This window comes from Elephantulus edwardii, unplaced genomic scaffold, assembly GCF_000299155.1.
Source record: "Elephantulus edwardii isolate Elephantulus edwardi_28Jun2011 unplaced genomic scaffold, EleEdw1.0 scaffold00084, whole genome shotgun sequence".
In the NCBI taxonomy this organism is placed as follows: Eukaryota; Metazoa; Chordata; class Mammalia; order Macroscelidea; family Macroscelididae; genus Elephantulus; species Elephantulus edwardii.
The window spans coordinates 12,258,566-12,267,452 of NW_006399834.1; the positions used below are offsets into that span (position 1 = coordinate 12,258,566).

The 8,887-nt window shown below is 36.2% G+C and overlaps 1 protein-coding gene across 1 annotated transcript in view; it reads left to right on the forward strand.

Moving 5' to 3' along the window:
• Positions 1 to 8,887, forward strand: part of AKAP6 (A kinase (PRKA) anchor protein 6) — a 524,496-nt gene that overhangs the window by 87,037 nt on the left and 428,572 nt on the right. The gene's annotated exons all lie outside the window — the stretch shown is intronic.

Consider the following 8,887-nt stretch of genomic DNA (forward strand, 5'->3'; position numbering starts at 1 on the left):
TATATATATATAAAATCACTTCTCTGTGATATCATGTAGAAAGTACATGGTAGGCACACACACACAGTGGGAAAGCAGGTGCCATCTACAATCAAAGAAAGGCAAGGCTTGCTGACAGCGATGAGAAATGAGGAAGGAGCTCTGTGGAAAAATATATGTGACCAACATTGTCATTTGGACTTTCAGTCTACAGAACTATTAGAAAATAGATGTGTCTTTTAAAATGCCACTCATTTGTGGTATCTTTTGCACTATCAAACTAAGACAAGTGGTTAATAACTGTTTTCCAACATCAAGATAGCTTTTTGAGTCTGTAGATAAAATGACAGAATCTTTGTCCATCCCAAGACCATTTCAGTTCTTTTTCTCCTGTGTGTTTTTTTCCACTTCAGTTATTTTCTCCAGATGAGGGAAATGGCTTGAGTCAAGCTAGTTAATCATGTCCTCTTTTGAGTCATGTGATGAAACCCCAGGGACATTTTAATGTAGGAGGCTTTCACCTCACTGATTGTCTTGATCTTTGCCCCAAATCAAAAGAGAAAGGATGAGAAGATATCTCTCTGTACCAAACCATTCTAAAAGTAACCCTTCAGCACCTGCTCAAAGTGTGAGAAACTATTTGATTCTCTTGTAAGCATTTCAGAGCAGAAACCCTTGAAATAGTATAAGTAGGCAAACAATTTAAGTAAAGTGTAATTTTGGAGTCCTCCTTTCACTAGTTTCAGAGATAAATTTTTATTATGCATTTTCTTATGTTAATACTATAATCATTGAGTTCAAACCTTACTAGTCAGACTCTTTTCTACCTGGTTTCTAAGTTTAAATTTGCTTTTGATTTCCAGTTAAAGCCCAAATTATTATCTTGAGAATGCTATGCAATTCTAAGTAACCGTAACCTTTCCTGTTTTGTTGTTCAATGTTTTTCTTTAGATTGCTCTCTCCACAGAAATCATCATTTGTATTAACCACTGTTTTTCTTCAATTTTCATTCACACAATTGTCCTCCTTCCACAGAGCACGTTAAAAGTAATTATCTCATTTTAAGTATCTTGTACATTTTTCTCCTTCTTGCCTACTTATTTTTAAATGTTTATCGTATACTTTGGTATTATTAATATTATACTTTATTATTAATGGTATACATTGTTATTATTAATAATGTTTTTGTTTTCGTATGTACTGTGGAGTTGAACCAACCCAACTGAACATCCAGTGGGTTTTCAGAAGCAGTTAATCACATGGGAAGAGATTGTCTATCCTCAGAGCAGCTGGTGACCTCAAACAGGGTTTCTTTGGGATTGTAGTGCAGCTTCTTGCCACTAGGCCACCAGAGCTCCCTTGTTAATAATAACATACTTTATTATTAATAATAATATACTTTATTACCAATATTCAAAAGCAGAAATTGGAAATATATTTTTATTTTACAAATAGATAAAAATCTAAATCATAGAGAAGTAAATTGTCTTGTTCTTCTTGTTGTTATGTGCCATTGAGTCACCTGTGACTCATAGTGACCCTCTGTACAGTAGCTTTGAATACCACCCTATCCTAAGCCAGTAGAGCCTCCATTTTTTTCTATTTTCTATATCTCTGGCTTGTTCACTTCTTTTTTTAAATTTTTTTATTATTATTTGTGTGTGTGTGTGTGTGTGTGTGTGTAGTGTCAAATCAGATCTGACTCGTACAGTAGGAGATTGCCCCTCCTCCAGCAGAGCAACTGGTGGGTTAGAACTGCATACCTCTGGATTGTTCAGTGTCTTTTACTAGGCTACCAGAGATCCCTTTTAAAAAAAAAAATCTTTTTATTCTCACTCCCTTTTCCCCCCCTATAATTTTATGACTCGTTATTAATCTACTCATAAACTTCCTAAAATTTTGTTAAACATTCATGAGATGGTTTCTGTCTGCTCTTAATAGGATAGAATAGTAAGTATTTAGGAAGATTTAGGAATATGTGGGAAGAGCTTATTAATTGCCAATTACATGTTGAAAGGAATGACTTGAGGTTGAGGATTTACCTTTGTTCTTGTTCTTATCTCAAAGCTCCTTTATTGGTTCTACTTTTCCTTAAGCATGTTTTCTGAAACCCTATTCATTATTTGTTGTTTCTGTTGTTGATTGCTGTCAAGTCGAGGTCCACTCATAACGACTCTATGAACAAAAGACCTACTGCCTTTCCATAGCTGTCGATTCATTATTTAATATCTGTGAAATGCTATGTGTAATCAGAAAGAAGAAAATTCTTCCTCAGTTGCTAATCTATCATAGTAAGCAAAGAATTTAAAAATTGCTTTGTAGGTAAAATTAACCTGGAAATTGGAAAAAATATTGAAATTGAACTTGTTTCTTTGCCAGTAGCTGATTTCAAAGTAAAATGTAATGTGCTGTGAGGAGCCTGAATCAGTGGTACAGGACTGACCCTAGCCTTCTGTTTTGATTTGTCGTGGGACCATTAATAATGGATGATTGCTGCATTTGGTGGGTGGTCAGATATATTGCTTTGCTCCATTTTTATTTCTCAAGGGATCTCTAAAAAGGGAAATGAGGATAGATTAAAAACCACATTATTGGAATTCAATAACTTTTGTCTTACTTTGTATGTCTGGTGCTTGAAGAAAGGTTCTAATATGGAGAATCAGCAAAGCATATAGCAGGGAATATAGCGAAATGGATTTTCTTAACTAACACATAAGCTTTTATTCTGTGTTTTATTCAGCATTAACTCTTCCATAAAATGTTCTACATATGTACAGATTGTTCATTTCAGTTATTGTGGATTAAGGGTTGAACATAGGAACAAAAGAAATCCACTAATACAAATTATTTTAGTCAAAGTAAATGTAAATTTCTGTAAAGCCATAACAATTATATACTTTAATAATTCCTAAGCAATTTTTGAAAGATCAATATCTCAGTGTGTAAAATATACCCTAAGGGAAGTACTGAGTTCCCTCTAGATGTCTTCACTTCCCCCACAATTAATTACTCAAAGACTGTAAAAGCTTGAAAATGGAATCCTAGAATGTCAAGGTCACTCCTGAAAGTAACTAAAGTCTTGTTTCTTCAAGTAGTTGGCATCTGTCTCAGAAAGATTTTCTATTGTGTAACTCTGCATGAAAACACAGAATAGGATTAATTATTCAACCCCACTGGTGCAAATCAGTGAATCAAATAAAAGGGAGAGTAGATGAGTGATGTTTACATTCTCATCATTTCACATAAATGTCTTTTCCTCAACCATCTATTTATTTTCAGTTGACAAATGTTACTTTTTAGGAAAGATTTCAAGATAAAAACGGAGTTGAAATCTGAATAACCTGTGGTTGGTTGTTGATTTATTTATCTGTTGGTACCAGGCTAACAGCACCTGGTCACCTGACATGGATCCCGGACAGGAGGAGGACAAGGTGGCCATGAATGGAGTGACAGTCAGCTCTTTACAAAAAAAAGGAATGTTGAGGATCTTGTTGCTTTGATATTGATTCTTCCACCACCTTGATATTATACTTTATACTCATTATGTAAAATTTGTGCTACATTTAATGATTTTTTTGTTTTGTCGTGGAAGCCAGCCTGTCTTCTTTCATGTTGTTAACATTTACTTTTTAAAAAGTTTTCACAGAAGAGGTGAACATGTAGTGGACAATGTTTAAAACATACAGTACAATATCATGTGTAATGCTGCCACCTAGAGCAAATACTATGAACAGCTTTTCCTGTTCTTTCTCTGTTTATTACTATATATTTTTAATAGAATTCCTTTAAGATGGCATTTAATCAATTGATAGTCTTAAGAATATTTTTATGTCATTCAATATATTTTTAGAAGATTTTTATTAGCATTTGTATATTATCTCATGTTTTAATTGTGATTTTAATGAGCATTTACGGAAAGTTGAGCTTTCATTTGTTGATTTATGTGCATTTTTCTCCCTCTCCATCTCTACATTCACTTTGCAGTGCACTTCTTGTTCCAGATTGTTAATTGTCATACATATAATGCCTAATCATACATTCCTTTTAGACAGTCCTTTCCTTTTCTGTTTCAATGCAGTATTCATTATCTATCCACACTTTTCCTGTCAACCCCCCCATATCAATCCTACTTTATAGTGGTCTTATGCAGTATTTGCCCTTTTGTGACTAAGATATGTCACTTAATATAATGTCTTCCAGACTCATTCATGTTTTAAAAATTCATTGTTTTTCAATGCTGCATACATAATATTCCATTTGTGAATGTACCACACTTTTCCTACCCATTGATATTCATGGACAGTTGGCCTGCCTCCATCTCTTCACTATTGTAAATAATGCTACCAAAAAAACCACAGTTGCATCAAAACTCTGATTTCTTTAGGGTATATTCCCAGAAGTGGGATATCTGCATCAAATGTTATTTCTATTTCCAGCTTTTAGAGAAGGCACCAAATGATTTTCTGTCCATAGTGGTTGTCCCACCTGCAATGGTTGGAAGTTCCAATCTCTCCATATCCTTGCCAGCATTTATTGTTTGCTGCTCTGTTGAAATTTTGCTGTTATTGCTGGGTGAGATTTTAATCTCATTGCTGTTTTGATTTGCATCTATCTAACAGCTAGGATTTTTGAACATTTCTTCATGTGTTTATTGGCTTTTTTAATTTCTTCTTTGGTGAAGTGTCTACTCATATCTTGTGCCCATTTTGTGACTGGGGTGTTTGCCTTCTGGCATATTTTATAAATTTTTGTTAGCCATAAATCACTTATCAGATACATCATTGCCAAATATTCCTTTCCCCCAGTCTGTGTATTTACTTTTTGCCCTGCTAGACAAGTTTTTAATGTGCGAAGGGATTTGATTTTTAGAAAGTCCGACTCATTTATTTTATTCTCTCCTGGTTGTATGTTTTTCATTATTCTTGAGTTAAACTGATATCTTTTGTTATAAAAATTTTGGTTGCTAGACTGTTTCAACAATTCTGTGATAGCATTTTAGTGGGTAAATCCTTTTTTATTATCTGTGGGGAGAGTCATAGAAATAGAATTATTGAATCAACAGGAAGAATATTTAAGAGCCTTGTAAAAAGGTTAGTTGATGATTTGTATTATCATTTTCCGTAAGTGAGGGTGTAGCATTCATTGCCTTTAGAATTTGGATTGGTTATTATCTGCTTCACAGGGTCTTAACCATGGCCCCTAAAATTAGTTTCTCATAAGTCTCTGATCCTGTGACGTTTTCTTTCCTGTTCCGGATGTGGCACCAAAAACTTGTGTCTAAAATGTTAAATCCAACTGGCATGTCATCCGTAGGTGTTTAAATTCAAATCAACAGCCAAAATAGTTGCTGTGGGTAGTTATGTAGGAGGGGGAGGCATAGAAACTCATTCTCAGAAGCTGTGCCATAGTCTTAGTGATCTAAATTTATAAAGAGTGGATCCAAGGAAGAGGCCCAAGGTCACACCATGAGTCAGCAATGAAATCTCAAATAGAGCTTTCATCTTAGCATCTTTCTTCCAATTTAAAGAATATTTGTGAATAAGAAATATTTGCAAATGAACTTACAAGGTCCTTTCTACCTTGAAACACTCAGGTAAAACAAATCTAAACTGCTAATAGGTGTTGACAGTTTTAGAACTAAGTAAATATTTAGAAATCTAAACAGCTGCAATGAAGAGAGAGTAGTGGATGTTGTCAAACTCACCGCCACTGAGTTGACACTGACTCACATGAACTCTGTAGGAAAGAGTCGAGCTGCCCCATAGAGTTTCCAAATCTTTAGTAAATCTTTACTAAAGCAGACTGCCCTATTTTATTCTGCTAAGCAATTAGTGGATTTAAACTTTTTGCTCAACAGCAGAACACTTAACCTGGACTTAACACTGTACCACTGGAGTTCTTTGTGTATGTTTTTGTTGTTGTATACCATTGAGTCAAAACTGACTCATAGCTGACTTTCTAGCAGGTTTGCAAAGGCAGTAAATTGCAATGGAGGGTATTCTTTCTCCCTTCATTTTTTTGCCCGTCTTTCTTCTGCAGAACAGCTAATGGATTCAAACCTAGTCCCTTTGGGTTGACAGTGTAACTTCTTACCACTAGGCCACCAGAAGGAAATGAGCCTGAAATGAGTATATGTGTAGGGCTGGAAATTGGGGGAAATTGGAAGATTAATAGCCTAGACACACCATGGCTGCTTAGGAAGATGCAGTCAAACGATCTTGACCTGGGAATTCTGAGCTGGATCTGGGGTCCACATTTTGAATGAAGCATAGATCTTTCCTGTCTGTATGTTTTCTCAGAGTCTGGCAGGATCGCCTGCAGGAGTAAGAGAGATGCCATTCAAAGTTCCCAGGTGATTACCAGTCTAATGTTCATTCTATGACTAGTAGGAAATAAAAGACATTTTACCAGTATTTTTAGGGATAAGGAAATGTTTCTGGATAACTAGAGTTCACTATAGGAAGGAACCACAAATGGATGATAACTAAAACAAAAGTCATAGAATTTGAGAGGAGAGGTCATGCATATTAGCACTGTCTTCATAGATGAGCAAAGTTGAAGATCAAAATCTATTGCTAGCTAACAACACCAGGGGGTTTGTGTGTGTGATTTTTCAGTTACTTGTTTCATTCTGCATTCCTGTTAGGTGCTGTCAAGTTGGCTCTGCTTCAGGGATCCAATATTGCCATCCGCTCAGTTCCTGCGGTGCTGAAATCCTTTGGTGCAGCTTATGTGTTTGTCCATCTCCCTGAGGGTTCTCCTTCCCCCGACCCTCTGTTCTACCATACATGATGTCTTTCTCCAGGAATCTGTCGCTCCTAGAAACATGCCCAAAGTATGTGAGATGAAGTCTTGCTATCCGCACTTTCATAGAGCATCTGTACTTATTTCAAGATTTGTTTGTTTTTTTGGCAAGTCATAGTACATTCAATATTCTTCACCAACTGGATAATTCAAAGGCATCAATTCTTCTTTGGTATTCCTGATTAATTGTTCAGCTTTCATATGTATGTAAGGTGAGTGAAAATGTCTTGGCTTGGGTCAGCCACATTTTCATCTCCAAAGTGACATCTTATTAATATTTTAGAGAGATTTTTTGGTAACAACCTTTAACTTGATTTCTTGATTACTGTTTTTACTTTATAGTAAAAGTGTCAAAAGCAGATACAAAATGGGAAGTATGCTGAGAAAATCTATAAACCTGATGCTGTGTTAGAGATTATCACAACACTGTCAGGACTAGGTAAATAAAGTGGAAAATGGTTTTCTGGGACATAAAGAATGTAAGTTTTAGATACATCTGAGTAACGTCAGTGGTGTGCTAGCTTTCTAGTTGCTATAAGGTTGCATTTTCACAGCACACGTAGCAGCACACATGAACACAGATACTGCTTTCCTGTCCATTAGCTCAGACAGATGGATGACTTGTCTTTGTTCAGTGTTTTTCAATGTGTGGTGTAAGAACATAGCCACCAGTAGGCTTAAGAAAACTCATGTTTTTTAGTCTCACCTCCTGAATCAGACTCTTTAAGAGAAATAATGCACAGATCTGCATGATTAACTGTATACCCAGGGTAAATACTCTCATTGGCCTCCCTGTAGACTTCTGCCTGAAACACAGATATATGAGCAACTTCCAGAGGAACTCCTGAGAGCTGGGTCATAGCTGCAGTGTTTGTTGTTAGTGAGTAAACTCAGCCTTTGAAACTTTATTTACTTATGTAGAACACAAAATGTAAACAAACACAATTAAATAAAATTAACAACTTATTTTACTTTCCTTTGAAATGACCCAACTCATGGAAGCTCCATGTGAGCAGAGTTTCTAAGGCGGTGACCTTCTGGAAATAGATGATCAAGCCTGTCTGCCTGGGACCTTAGAGGAATTAAAGCCAGCAAACTTTCAGCTTTTAATGGCATACTTAACTGTTTGCACTACCCAGAAATTCCTGGATAATCAATTTTCCAATCATAAAAAGAATTTCTTTCATATGTAATAGTAATGTCATATGTAATAGTAATGTTCATTTTCATCCAAACTACTTCCTCAGGGTTTTGTTACTCTCAGAAGTAATCCAGTATTTGTCCTTTTGTGACTAAGATATTTCACTCAGCATAATGTCCTCCAGGGTCACCCATTATTTGTAATATTTTATGAGTTCCTTGTTTTTCAGTGCTGCATAGTATTCCATTGTGTGAATATGCCACAGTTTCTCGATCGAAGAGGGGAAAAATAATGAATGAAAACTGCATTGAAATAGATGAGGGAAAGAACTATCTAAAACATATATATGGTTAGGTATTATTTGCATGACTATAGTCCAGAATTAGAGGTGCATAGCAAAGTGGACTGAGGGGAAAGGGGATGGAGGAAATTGTGCAACAGTCAAAGAATCTTTTAAAGATAAAAACTAATGGGGGGGGTAGGGTTGTTGTTGTTGTTATGTGCCGTTGAGTCGCTTGCGACTCATAGCGACCCTATGTAGAACAGCCCTAAACTCTGCTCTGTCCTGTGCCAATCGCACTGTTTCCAATACACCCATCCCGATTACCCCAGTCACTGAATCAATCCACCTCATAGAGAGCCTTCCCCTCCTGTGCTCTCTACTCTCCCAAGCATGATGTCCCTCTTCAAGGACCGGTCCCTTCTTACAACAAGAACAAAGTATGTTAGATGGAGCCTCAGAATCCTTGCCTCCAAGGAGCTACCCAGTTTAACCCTCTCCAGGATGAATCTCTTTGTTTTCCTAGCAGTCCATGGTACTTTCAATACTCTTCTCCAGCACCACAGCTCAAAGACATCAATTCTCCTTCTATCCTCTTTAGTCACTATCCAACTCTCTGATGCATAACATGTGATAGCAAAGACCATGTCCTGTATCAAATGCACCTTAGTCTCCAGAGAGAC